The sequence below is a fragment of the Chiroxiphia lanceolata genome, chromosome 4, assembly GCF_009829145.1.
Source record: "Chiroxiphia lanceolata isolate bChiLan1 chromosome 4, bChiLan1.pri, whole genome shotgun sequence".
NCBI lineage: Eukaryota > Metazoa > Chordata > Aves > Passeriformes > Pipridae > Chiroxiphia > Chiroxiphia lanceolata.
This window is the reverse complement of record NC_045640.1, coordinates 66,978,133-66,991,940: the sequence shown is the minus strand read 5'-3', so window position 1 is coordinate 66,991,940 and position 13,808 is coordinate 66,978,133. Positions and strand designations below refer to the sequence as shown.

Here is a 13,808-nt window from a genome sequence, read left to right as displayed (position 1 = left end):
ATTGTGTAAATTATATTGTCAAAAGTGTGCTGTCTATCAGACAGGACTTAACTATATACGGTATTCTGAACAGAGGGGAACTCTCTTAGTCCTTGACTCAGCCAGCCCAAAATTGTAAAATCTTGTTAAAAACATATAATCATATAGTATGATAATATAGTCATGCAGTTTTCACTTTTTTAAAAGCTAAATACATTAGCTGTGAAATATATTTAATATTTTGTGTTTTCACTGCTCCTGTGAGGACACCATATTTGTACTCTTGTCTTTAAATGCTTAAATTCTTTAATTAAAAACTTCATTTTCATTCAGTTACATGGAAGATAGAGACCAAGTTTGGATCATGGGAAAAAAATCCTAATTAGGAAAAAGATATTATAAAAAAAATGAACACCAAGACCCATAAAGCTACAAATAATCAAGGCCTGTAACCTATCAGCAAATAGAACTTTCCCTTCTTTTATGATGTATTTACTCAGTTTCAGTAAACAAGAGACTTGGGATGTGGAGAAGTCACTTCCCAAAACAGCAGGGTACCTGTATCTCTTACTAAGGGAAAGGGAAATCAAAGTGTTTTTTTTAGCAGTTTGATGTGCAGTAGCTGGTGCATTAGAAACCCATGGAGCTTGCTTAATGAGGAGCAATTTAAGACTATAGTTAGTTCACTAAGTTGTTTTGGGGTAAAATGATGACTGCAAGAGACTTGGAAATTTGAGCGCACACTCACCTCTGTTCCTCATTTCTTCCTCTGTTCAGCTAGACAAGATTTGTGCAGGCTCTGAAAGCCCTTCTACTGCAAAAGCAATGCAAAATTTAGCTCAAACCAAAAGGATAATAAACGATTTGAAAGGTAAATAATGTTAATTAATAACAATTTACTGAAAAATTCTCATGTATTTTCAGTATATATTTTCCCGTTTTATCTTTGACCTATCTGTAAGTATTTCAGATATCCTTTGGCATCCCATACTATTTGGCATCCCATACCATCTCCTTTGGCAACCAGACTGTGTCTACTTCAGGAACACTGAGTAAAACAAAATTATCATGAATCTTTCAGAGACAGAAAAAATAGTTTGCAATAATCATACACTGTACATGTCCTTTTTATAAGCTACTGTCAGAAATATTTATGCATTATGTACTTGTTCCAAGAAATTACAGTACTGTGTGTATTTTGGAGATAACATGTAGAGGAATCTCCCCCGTATGTTTTATTTATTTTGTATGTTGGTATATATTCTAATAATAGACAGAACTTGGGGATTATTTTTTAATATTAATGTTATCCTATATATGGAAATATAAAAAAAAAAAGTCTTAACTGGAATAAGCCAAACACTTTGACTACTGTATTGACATTTATGCTTGAGAAAGTTCAGGCCTGGAAGCTTTTGCAAAGCAAGTTAAAAGGCCAATCCCAGCCTCTGACCCAAAAGGGAACATTTTGGTTCAGGCTCAATCAATTGAAAATGCAGGGCAAAATATGCCTTTAGATGACAGAGTTTGACTTACATGATACACAAATATTTTTCATCAAACTGAGCTAATTCAGGTTTGTATTTTGACTGTTTATGTAGAATATCTATAATTTATTTATGACCTATTAAGGAGATTGTTTCCAGTGTGTAAGAAATCTTAATTAGGACCACTGTTTTTAAAAAGGAAACCCACAATTTCTTTTATATCCTGTCATCAAAGGCAGTAAGGAGAAAGCTTCTGTTCTTGTTTTTGTGGGGCTTGGTTTGCTTTTCTCCTTGCTGTCTATTGAATGTCAAGAGGCCATACACTTTTTATTGTACAGTCATGTCTTTGAAGTCACCAAAGAATTTCAGAATTCTTCTGAATAGTTTATTTCTTGAAATACTTATTCCCCTCATGAAATCGTGATTCCTGGGGGGCTTGTGGTGCCAAAGCATCTGAAAGGGCTGTTGTCTTAGTCTAAGCATAGGGCAAACAGCATTACATAATGTTTAGGAGTTTAACATATGCCACAGGCCTCATGAAGAGACAGGTGGCATGAAGAGCAAGCCTTCCAAACTCATTCCCATTCACCCTTTTGGCATACCATGTCCTGGCTGCTGCCCCTAATTGAGGCTCAAGGTGGAAGAACAGAAGGCAACAGACTCCTGGGGACACAGTGATATATAGATCAGGATGAGTGTTAGTAGATACCACTGAAAAACAGATAATAGGCAATTAGGTAAAAGACAAGGAAGATAATATTCAGAAGCACCAGCAGATAAAATTATGTTAATAGGATGAAGACAGTGGTCCATATACTGCACAGAGTGGCCCAAAGCCAGCAGCTCACTGCTGTAGGGTTACTTGGACATGTTTAATCAACGTAAGTATTCCCACAACACCCCTGTGTCCCCACAAGGTATCTCACATACCCTTGGGCAGAAAGGGGTAGCACGAGTACAGTATGCTGTGAAATATATAAGCCTTTGTTTTTCTAGTAATATCAATGATTACACCTTGGTTTATCCTGAGACCAGCATGGGCAGCCAGGACTGAATGATACCAAGGCAGGATTTGCATGCAGCTTTCCCTGTGTCAAGGTCCTTTCCAATTTTCAAATTTACAAGGTAACTTACTCTGTGTTTTCAACTGTATTTCCTGAGTTTATTAAGAAGTATAACAAACATGACAAACAGAGGCTCCATCACCTTTTACCCAGACTAATCTGTCATGTGAATCAACTTATTCACCATTCTAGTGAATAAGATTTCATGAGATTTCATAACTTATAACCCATGACTCTTGATATCATACAGCTATGAGCAAAGAGAAGAATTGGTTACCTAGCCAACGGTGAAAGTGCTAATCCTTCCTCTTCCATCATGGTGCAGCATCCCCTGTATCACACTGGGAAGCAGGAAAGCTTCAGCTTCAAAAGCCTCTTGGGTAAGATCATAGAATCATAGAATGGTTTGGGTTGAAAGGGACCTTTACAGGTCAACTAATCCAACCCTCTACAATGAGTAGGGGCATCTTCAGGTAGATGTTTTATACTCTCCAGCTTGGAGGCTTAGTCTATACCTTTTTTGAAAGTTAGTGGATTCTGAGGAAACTACCAGACAAAACATAGTGGCTGCTGGAGACAGCAATTTGCAGGTGATTGTGGCTGAATGATGGCCCTTCAGCTCTTTCTGACCACCTGTCCTGCCTACCTGGTACTCTCACTTCCACCTAATCCTGCTGCTTTCAGCATAAGGTCAGGTCTTAGCATGAGCCAGCTTAGTCAAAATATGAGCAGGAGTTCAGTAAAAAGTCACACCCTGGACCATTTTGTATATCATACAAACAAGCCTCAGCACCACTGTCAGTGGGCAGCACAGCCCAGGCCTGGGGTATGTATGCCACCCAGAACTGCCTCTCTACTTCCCTGTGGTTTGGTCTCAGCTTTGGTTGGTGTGAAAACATAATATGATATAATTGAGGCTGATCAGTTTGTATATTGTGTGACAGAAGAAGGGATGTAGTAGCCTGGTTATATTTGCTTGAGGCCTACTTTCTTCTGTCTCATTTGAACATTTCTGTGTCAGGCACATGGTATGACTCTTGGGGATGATCCTGTGCAGGGCCGGGAGTTGGACTTGATGATCCTTGTGGGTCCCTTCCAACTGAGCATATTCTGTGATTCTGTTTTAGACTTCTAACAGAAATGCATATACAAAGTTTGTTTACTTGTAACCCATGACCTCGTTTGTACTAGTCCCTCATCATAAAGTTGCCTTTCTCAGGGACAGGAGTATTAATGAACGTAAATATGCTATCATATTCTCCCTGCATGGCTGTATAATTTATTCTTTTGCATTACAGAGAATCAGCAGGTTTTTGAACACTATAGATACCAGGGCAGTGCCCAAGCAACCAGTGTGGAAGCCTCTGTTCTTTCAGATAAATTAGTAAAAGTAATGGGGTGGATCCATCTTATTACTGGAAAATGTATTAAGGCAGATTAATGCTGTTAGGCTGAATAACACCATAAAGTTGGGAGACGTTCCCAGGTTCACGCTATTGGAATGCCAGTCCCAGTGAGGAGTACCGGGTACATCTTTCTTCAGTGAATATCAAGGGAAATGAAGATACTGCTGAGACTGAAAGGCAACCTAATACAAGGACTGAAGTGTCTCCTGCACCTGAAAGGATCTTTATTTTTCTGAGGGAACTTTCTTGGGTATCCTTTATTTCAAAAGCATGAAAATAAAATTGACTGAATTTACTGGTACTTTCTGGGAAATACAGGCCTGAAAAGCTTCTTTTTAGTTATTGAGAGTGAAAACAAAAGAATTCTGGGTCAAAGCTCACTCCTTTCATAGTCTTTTATTTCTTCAGCATAGATTTGATTTCTGTATAAACTCGATATTATCTAAACTATTTTGCTTGAATGCTGTCATGTCATTCTCTATATGAGTCCTGCCAAAGGAATATTGACTGTTGACTGTTTTCCTCTAAGGCTTTAAGGTGTGTTTTTAGAAGTGCCTCTAGGGCTTTTTGTTTCTTCTTACACCTCAAAAGAAATCTTGCATGTGCATCCTTTCTTTCTTCCTCTTTACATTCATCAAAAATGAACAAAGGGTGATGTGGACAGTGAGTTACAGTCATACATAAACCATATGTCTGTCTCAAGCTATTGCTGTGAAAGCTGTGTTGAAGACACTATTTATTGAAAGCCTACTGTGGAAGTCACCAGGGGTACAACAAAGTGCCAGCAATTCTTAGTTGTTTGGGATGTTCAGGTGCCACAGCTGCACACACATCCCGTGGGCTAATGGCAGAGATGGCCAGAAGGTCGATCACATAAGTGTATCCCTAACAGATCGCAGTGCTGTTGGTCCCTCTGTAAGGATTTGGAAGGTCTTTCTGCAATGGCAAATAAGTTCTACTAACTTCCCGGGCTTCCAGAAATACTAATCAGCAGTTCTAGTCTGCAGCACATTTATTACACCCTGACGTGCTGGAGACAGCCTGTTACAAATAGAACTGCCTCGTGAAAAATGCTGTTCCAGTGTTTTATAATAAAGTGCACCAATTAGATGCATTCATTAGGACAAACTGCTTGTCTTTTCTTATATTAGATCTTTTAAAAGGCCCAACGCATTTCATAGCTCATTCTGCTCTGTATTATTATTAATTGAACAGAGCACATTACAAAGTTTTAATCCAATAACTGTAAATACATAATGAATAATATTTCCTTGGAGGCTGCCAGGGTTGCAGCAGCCCTCTTTGCAGCTTTGAATACTCAGAGTAAGATATATTATGGTAAAGTCCCCTCTTCCCTGGCTGTAGGTTCCCCACAGGTATTGCAGGGACATCACCGGAGCAAGGAATTGTGCGTGTGTGGTAAAAGACAAATGTGTCATTTGTTAAAAGGCAAATTAGGAGCCAAGCCTAAACTGCAGCCTTTCAACTTTTTCTTGTTGAAAAGGGTCACATGCACCAGTTCTTCATGTTGTCTTGCAGATCCCTGGGTGCCAAAAGGAAAACGATGTTTTAATTTTAGCAGCATGAGGATTCCTAACTGCAGCATATTATTTATAAAGGGGAAATGGCAAACACTAAATGAAGACAAAAGGAAACATTCTGTTCCTCTCTGGGGGAGCACAACATTATTATACAAGGTTGTGATTGGGCATAGTAAGATGAATTGAGCTGCTGTGCCTCCTGACAAGAACATTACTTCTTAGATTGCTACTAATACATGAAGTAGCTGGCACTCCCTGGCTGTACTTAGGTAACGGATATGATCTCAGAAAAAGGAGCCTGAAGTTGATGATAATGATACAGGTTTTTATATAAAAGAAGACTCTAGGTCATGTTGAAATGATACTCTTTTTTAATGTACATACTAATATTTTCATATGAAATAAGTATTTGCAGTAATTTATGCTTGGACAGTACTCAAGTGCTTAGCAGGGCTAATTAGCTTGAAGACAAGCAGTGCATTAATAGAGTCCTATGACCACTAACGAAGCCCTATAACTTCCAATTCCAAGCTATTTTATGGTCAATCAGCATGAAAAATGGTCAGAGAGGGATACGAGGTCTCTTTGTAGATATCCTTGTATCTGTTCACCTGCTGAAAGTTACAGCAACATGAGTTATTTTCAGAAATTCAGATTTTTGCTCTTATTTAGTGAGATCTGCTTTTCTTGGATCTAGGCCTTTGGTGCCTAAGAATATGTGGTACCATAATATTCATTTCCCAATACATGATCCCATTACAACTGAAAACACTTAGGAGAAAGTTTAAAGAGGAATTTTGTACCTATAGTCATTTTGGCCTGAAAATATCCAGCCAGAAGGATCAGGTCATAGTGAAGTGAAGAAGTAAAACATATACTGAAAAACAAGGAACAGGAAAAGGAAAAAACATGTAAATGTAGGAGCTACTGAAAAGCTGCAAACCTTGGGAATGTTTTTCACAAGAGATAGTAAATCTTAGATTTGTCATCCACTAGATATCCACAATATCATGAGATACATGATATTACTAAGCGCTACTAGGACTCTGTGGATATGTAGTTATTATCAGTTTCATTCTTTAATTCCCATTGCTTCATTACCTTTCTATTAACTGCACGATGATGAGTCTGCAGAAAGGCAGTAGGATATGTATCACACACCTGGAGACAAGTATGCGAGGGCTACAGTGCTACTGCTTCTTGAAAGTTTTGAAAGCACAAATTACAGTGACGTGTGCTTTTACCTCGTAGAGTAAGATCAAACATCTACCCCATTTGATTGAAATGGTCCTAGCCTTTACCTGTGCCAATCAGGAGAATTCATAAATTTCATTACTTTGAAGATTTCATTGTTGAGGGCATATTCCATAAAATTCTTTCTGTTGATATAGCTAGGGTCAGTTAGTCCACACACTTGTTTTTGAAAAGAAGCAACTTGATGCCTCAAGATGAAATTTAGACACCTAAATCCTAACTGTAATCCTAATATCCAGCTCAACTACTGCCTAACTCTGGAGACACCTGACCTCCTTAGGTACCTCCTTTTTAATCAGATGAATTCCCAGGTATTGACAGATTGACTTTTAAGCATACCTGATTAAAACTTTGTAGAAGACTGAGCAGATTTACAGCTTGTGGTTACATCTTTTTAAAGATGCCTTATCCAAGACTGAGCTTCAGCACAAATGCAGTAATAGTAACTCTTTTGATTTAAGGACAAACGGCAGAACCAGAACATCAGCTCTGCTGTATGTGCTTCCACACATTTGCACAATGATCTTAAAAAAGGTAACGACTAAAAACACACCCTCCAGCTTCAACTCAGTCCCTCTAGAAAAACAGAGCAGACCTCTTCCTTCAGCTATGTTTTATAAGACAACTATACCATGTATTTTAAGAAAAGAAAACAAGTCCCTCCCTACTTCCAGTAGAGTTTTCCAGGAGCTTTCTCTCTCAGTAACATGGAATGGACATCTGGGTCTTAAGGAGACAGTACGAAATGATGGAACCTTTTCCAAGAATATTTTCTGTTGGAAAGCAAACAATAAAAATACCAGTTGGAATGACAGCAGGCCATTTAAAACAATCTCCAGACATTGCATTAATAACCTTGACACATAGAGAGGGTTTGGTATTATGCTGTATCAGCAGATATAAAAAAAATGAATCATCTGGCATTATGGACCTCAGGTCTGGTCTTCAGGTCAAACCCACAGGTATTCTCCTAATGGGAAAAAGAAATGAGTGTTTATGCTTGGGTGCTTAATAATTCAAGCTGGAATGTAGAAAACTCAGTTTTCATCATCTGCTCCAATTTTAAATGAACAAAATGAAATTAAATGCTTGAATGAAAACACTCCAATTGGGAAAGTAAGGACTAAATTCTGCCTGCCATATTTCAGGTATATATATATATATATATATATGGCCAGTCTTCGCGAACGAAGATTTGGGAAGGGTCTTTGCCCTTCGAGCCTGCGCAGTGGATTTTTTAGGTGAGACACAGCGTGCGCTGAGCTGAGCCCACCCTTTAATCCTAAGGTTCATCTGCCGGGGCCGAGCGAGCTTGGACGGTGGCAGTGAGGTCCTCAGGACGTAGGTTTGTTTAGAGTGACCTTCTCTTAGACGGATGGCCTTACAGGGCTAACGAGCTCCATCTACCCGGGGGACTTTTTCTCTGACCGGGAATCGAACCCGGGCCGCGGCGGTGAAAGCGCCGCATCCTAACCACTAGACCACCAGAGGGCCCCTCATATTTCAGGTAACAATTTATTTTTAAGCTTAAAGTAATTCTTGATCTCCAAAGTCATCTCTCAGCACAATTATAGGCCTGTAAAACTATTACATGTGCTTTATTTTTTTCACTAATACACAGTAAAAAACCAGTTTAAAATGCTTAAAAGGCTTTTAAATGGAAAAAGTATCTTACAGTGGACCCGAAGTCTGTTTTGAAATACAATATGGTTCACATATCATACAACATTAAAAGGATTATGCCATACCTCAGTTGTTTTTAATATATATAAAGATTTTAAAACATTCTAAAGTCATGTTGTAATACTGAAAGTCATCAACAGACAGATTCAGGTATAGGAACTACCAAAAGAATCTGAACCTCTTAGATGGCAATTTCTTTTTACCAAAAAATCCAAAGAATTTTTTTTTTAATATGAAACATCTCATAAATGCTTTCAAGTCCTTTAATAAAAAGGGTTTATTAAAATCCAGGTGGCATTTATTTAACAGTGTGAGACTGAACATTTGAGTTTCAAACTCAGTGTAACATACTCTTCTCCCTCTGGTTTTTACAGTGAATTGAACCCTTAACTCCCTTCAGCAATTTTGGAAATCTCAATTTGTAGCAATTATGATGAGAAGCCATTACTTGACAGAAAGAAGAGTTAGTTAAGTTGAAGAAATGTATCTAGATTCCTTTTAAAATAATGAGCACACACAAATAAAAGGGGAATTCTTGCCAGAATTCTACAACTCCCTTTTTTAATTTGCATATTAAATTGTACATCTATCAGTTTCTGTTAATTCAGCAAAATAAGAACTTCTTCTGAAAGTAATTGTGTTATTAGTCTACCTTGGCAGTAATGATCCTAAGGTGAAGGTAGCAAGTAATCGTATTTCTAACTGTGTCTTCTTTTTAATAATTAGTTGTAAAATTACTCTGTACCTTCTCTGTTCATGGGAGCTTTTCTCTCATCTGCACTGCAGTTGAGCCACATTTAAACTAAAAGGCAGATTTCTGCTAAAAAGGCAAATTTCTTTGGGCTAATACTTGTTCAGCATGTCTGAAGCCAATATTCTCACACCTTTTCCAGTTGTAAAATGCTTTACCAATTTTCATTTTCATTAAACTTTTCCATATTACTCTGCTTTATGCAATATAAAATTAGAAATAATGCCCTTGTTTATGAGAGCTTTAACCAATTATGAGAACAAGGACACTGGAAAAGCAATAAGAAAACCTTGACCAAACAGGGAATAAGTGACTACTTCTTCCTCTACACCTATAGCTCTCACAAAAAAATGTAATTTAAAAAAATCTAAAAAATATTGATATGATACTGGTTACAATGTATCTTTATAAAAGTTGTATCTTGCTTTTGTTTTTGGATTTTTTTTGGCATTTACCTAGGTCAAATGGTATTTATATATATTGAATGTTATTAATATTAAAATATTCCCTGTTATTTCCTGACTGCTTAGAAAAGAAAAAATGAGTCTGTTGGCCATCTCTATTGATTAAAAAATAACTTATCACAGGTGTAAATGTAAGGGAAATGTTGTCAAGCAAATCCTGGTAACATGGAACCTACTGGACTCTCTCAAAAAACCGCCAGCTGATGTTTATTGCAGATATTGACCAAAGGCTAGAAAAAGCAGTCCTGTATCACAGATCTTTTATGTTTAAACAGAAATAAAATGTTCCTTTTATACAGTCATTTTTTGTCAACCAGAAAGATGCTCAACTCAAGTGTAAATGTAGAACCCAGAAAAGGAAAAAAAACTCGACAGAATAAATTGTCGAGGCTGCTCCGGTGAATACAGTGAGACAGGGAAAATTAACTCCTTTTCATCCTGATGGCTTCTTTCTTGCCAAATACATTGTTGCATTTTAAGAGTCACTCCACACTATGCAAAGAAAAACCTTACTGTTATTATTTAGAATGTGAATTCATTATTTTAAAACAAATTAAAAACAAAGGTAGAGAGATTGCTGTCAACACTACAGTACTATTTGTGTCTTCCCACCTGTCATTACCATTATTTATTTATTCCAGGTCATGCAGGCATTAAGCACTAATTATTTGCTTTGTTTAGACAAGTCCCTCCATTTAGAACAATAGCAATTAGAGATTTTTAAAGAGTAAATTTAATTGTATCATTTATAACATTTCTACATTTAGGTCTAGAAATGTCATACTCCTAAGTTGCATTTTTTACCTAACATGTATTTTATTTACTACATATCAGGCTGACATAATTTCTTTTTAAACCAAATACTGATTAAAACCCTGTTCTACACTACAGAATTGTCTTTCACATTTTAAATGTTTACAAATACTGAGTTCAGGGAATAATTACCATTTAATACCTTTGAAATGGTGTGGAGGTTGGAAATATTTAATGTGTGCATGCAAAAGCTGCCCAATGTCAAACAGAAAGCAACGTAATTAAGTTTTCTATGCTCATAGTCTTGATTTTTTCTTTTCCTGAAGAATCTGAAGCCATATACTCTGCTTTTACTATCCTGGGGAATATTAACCTTAAGGGCTGTGCTGAAAGTTGAGGAGAACAGGGAAATGGACAGATCAAAAGAGCTGACAAAAAGAAAATGGAGGATCACTTGTAAAAACAAAACCAACATTAACGAGAGAATTCAAACTGTTCTTCAGTGAGCAGGATGGTGGAGGGATGGTTTGTCATCTAAGCAGTCCAATGTGGGCAGCAATGATAAGCAGTACCATGTGTTACTAGGAATATTTACATGAGCTTGACTAGCTACAAGAATTATTTAATATGATCAGTCATTTTTTTCTCCACAAAACCCATAAATTAAGAATTTGCAGATGTTATCCTGGCACTGCCAGGAACAGATTCACAGTGACCTCAATATGTCACCAGAAAGCTTTTCTGGAAATTCTTTTGTTTTCTATGTGGTGTCTTAGTATATTGGAAACACAAGTATTCTGTTATTTCTTTAGCCACTTTTCTTTATTGTTACAAAATATTCATGTCACATTACTTTACAAAGTAGTATTTATTCTGCACCAACTAGTCCAATGAAACAAACTTTCAGTTTGATGAATGGTGATTGAAAAGTTGAGTTAGACAAGATCAAATTTATTCTGTTGCATAAAGGGGATGTTAATTGCATTTATTCAGTCTGATCATTAAAACACTGAGAATCCTGAAGTAAGAATTATGAATTAGCATGGCTGAGTCCATGCTAATGTGTAATGTGTGTATGGATGTGTATTTATCTCTGTCTTGGAGTGTACTTTTGGCTTTTGTATTTGTGATCTGTGGTGCGGCTTTAGGGAAATGTCACAAAAAGGGAGATTGCCCCAATCTACTTTAGATTATGTACAGTTTACATGTGTGACAGTTTTAAACTCAAGCACCAAATGGATTGGTTACATTTTCTCCACTGAAATTCTTCTGTATTGCACACTCAGAACCTCCAGCAAACACATCAGGATGACTGTCATGGATGTTTCTAAAAAAATATAAACCTTTCAAGTAGCACATTGAAAGTCCCTCCAGCGCGACTTCACTACTTTTATACAGGTACCAAATGAGAAGTTCCTCATGATCATTTGCCAACTGATGTAAATCAAAAATATCATTAATGTGGCAAAAGACATCACTCCAGTTTATATGACATCTGAGATTTTCAGAGAGCATATTTTACAATGATGATTTGAAAAATAATTAGCAATATGTCTTTGGGAGAAGTCAGTCTTGATACTTTATTTGAACTGAATTTGAAACTCTTAAATTTATGTTATTGTTGTATTTTTTGGTGTGTTTTGCAGTCTGGTTGGTTGATGAAGTCTAAAAGTTTGATAAATTTTGGAAGGAGATCTCTAAAATTTTAAAATTATATGATCATACTGAGGATGATTCAAAACAAAGACATGGTGTGTCAATAATCAACAGGTAAATTGCAAAAGTATCAGAAGTTCCAGGATATTTCTATCTAAATGAAACTAGCTGACACCACACAGATTACAGGTAGTACAAACTGTATTTTTACAAGAATTGTTCTCTTCTGTCAGCTTCGAAACCTCTCTTACTGTTGACTCCAAATTTCTTTGTTGCAATATTTATAAGCCTGCTCTCATGTGTCTTTTAAGGAAGTGTGAATTAGCCAAATAATGAAGCTAAAATTATAATCTGTTTGATAGCTGTTTGAATAGAAAATCAAAAACTTGCTGTTATCCAGCGGTACACCATAGACTGCCTTCTTTTACCTAAAGGTACTCATTTTATTACTTGTAAAGATAAAGGCTAATTAAATGTTACACAGACTTTCAGCAATTCAAAAGCTCCACTAATGAAGAGCACTATCCTGTTAAAAAAATTATAAGACAGACAGGTGTAAAGAATGAAAAGAGCCTGTGGAAGCACAGCAAAGGTCAGTGAGTGCCACCAGCAGGTCAGTGTGACCACCCTCTGCCATTGGGGCAGCACCCAGCAAGAATATTTGTTGGTACTTTTAGAAACACATCAATTCAAGCTATACATCTCATAGAATAAATGAGTATTAAGGAAACTGTGAGAACCCTTCTGGTCCAACATGGGAATTTACATGGGATGGTCACGGATAGAGCTCTCAGAAAGCCCATGTGCCTCTAACTCTCCAAACATATTTGCACTGATAAACCTTTGTGTCTTTTGGTATGTGCTGCTTTTGACTGTGATCAGAAGACATGTACCAGACCATTCCTCCTGATGGATTTTGAGTTCGGTGTTCACAATAAACCAAAGTTGTAATGGAGCAAAGTGGAAAGTAAAATAAGTTATGAATCATGCTCGGTTTCTTACCTTCCTCCACAGACGAATATGCTGTATATATCTATATATACCAGAAGCTACTTTCCATTTCCTTCTATGTTTTTTACAGAAAGACAGGATTTGAGGCAAATCAGATTGTGTGTGCAGACACAGGCACAAATGTGAATTTGTGTCATCATCATGGCTAGGCTTCGCGAACGAAGATTTGGGAAGGGCTCTACCCACGTTGGTTGCAAGGAGTTTGTGTATATATGTATATATACACATATATATATATATATGCCTATGTGTGTAGATATATGTCGGTGTTCATGTAGTGTGTACTCACCTCTACACATTTTTTATACCTGTATATGTTTGCATGTTTTCCAGCGCTCTGACTGGCTGTAGGAAGAAGTGGATTAACAGGTGATTTCCCTGTTGTCATGGTTTGAGAGCCCCAAAAAGCTGGACCGGGATGATTAAAGGAACGCAGAGGGAGTGACCTTGGCCCCCCTCACCGCTGCTGCCAAGCTAAGCTGGCAGCCTGAGATCAGAGCACAGAAGCTCTGATAGAACTCTTGAGGCAAAGGCCTTCAACTGAAAGCTGCTCAAGATGTTCTGACTCAGGGGTGAATCCCCTGAGGAAGGGACTTTCATGGGGGTCTTACCCCCCACGATATGACATGGTGAAGCAAGTTCTGTCCCTGCTACGCAGTCCATGGAAGAGAAGACCCTCGCTTGGAGATGATGGGCCATGAGGGCTTGGATACCCCCTCGTGTGTACTGGCAGAGATCTATCTACAGCTGCTGCATGGA

The 13,808-nt window shown here is 37.5% G+C and overlaps 2 long non-coding RNA genes across 2 annotated transcripts in view; one reads left to right on the top strand and one right to left on the bottom strand.

The window, feature by feature from the left end:
- Positions 1-438: 438 nt before the first annotated feature.
- LOC116786160 lies at positions 439-2,872 on the bottom strand. The gene is made up of 4 exons (XR_004356848.1): positions 2,808-2,872; positions 2,069-2,177; positions 728-793; positions 439-549 (listed from the first exon to the last, which is right to left on the bottom strand). It is a non-coding gene; the product is annotated as an uncharacterized LOC116786160 (long non-coding RNA).
- Positions 2,873-2,961: 89 nt separating this feature from the next.
- Positions 2,962-13,808, top strand: part of LOC116786107 — a 30,185-nt gene continuing 19,338 nt past the window's right edge. The window contains exon 1 of the long non-coding RNA XR_004356820.1: positions 2,962-3,056. This is a non-coding gene — a long non-coding RNA (uncharacterized LOC116786107). The remainder of the gene's footprint in view (positions 3,057-13,808) is intronic.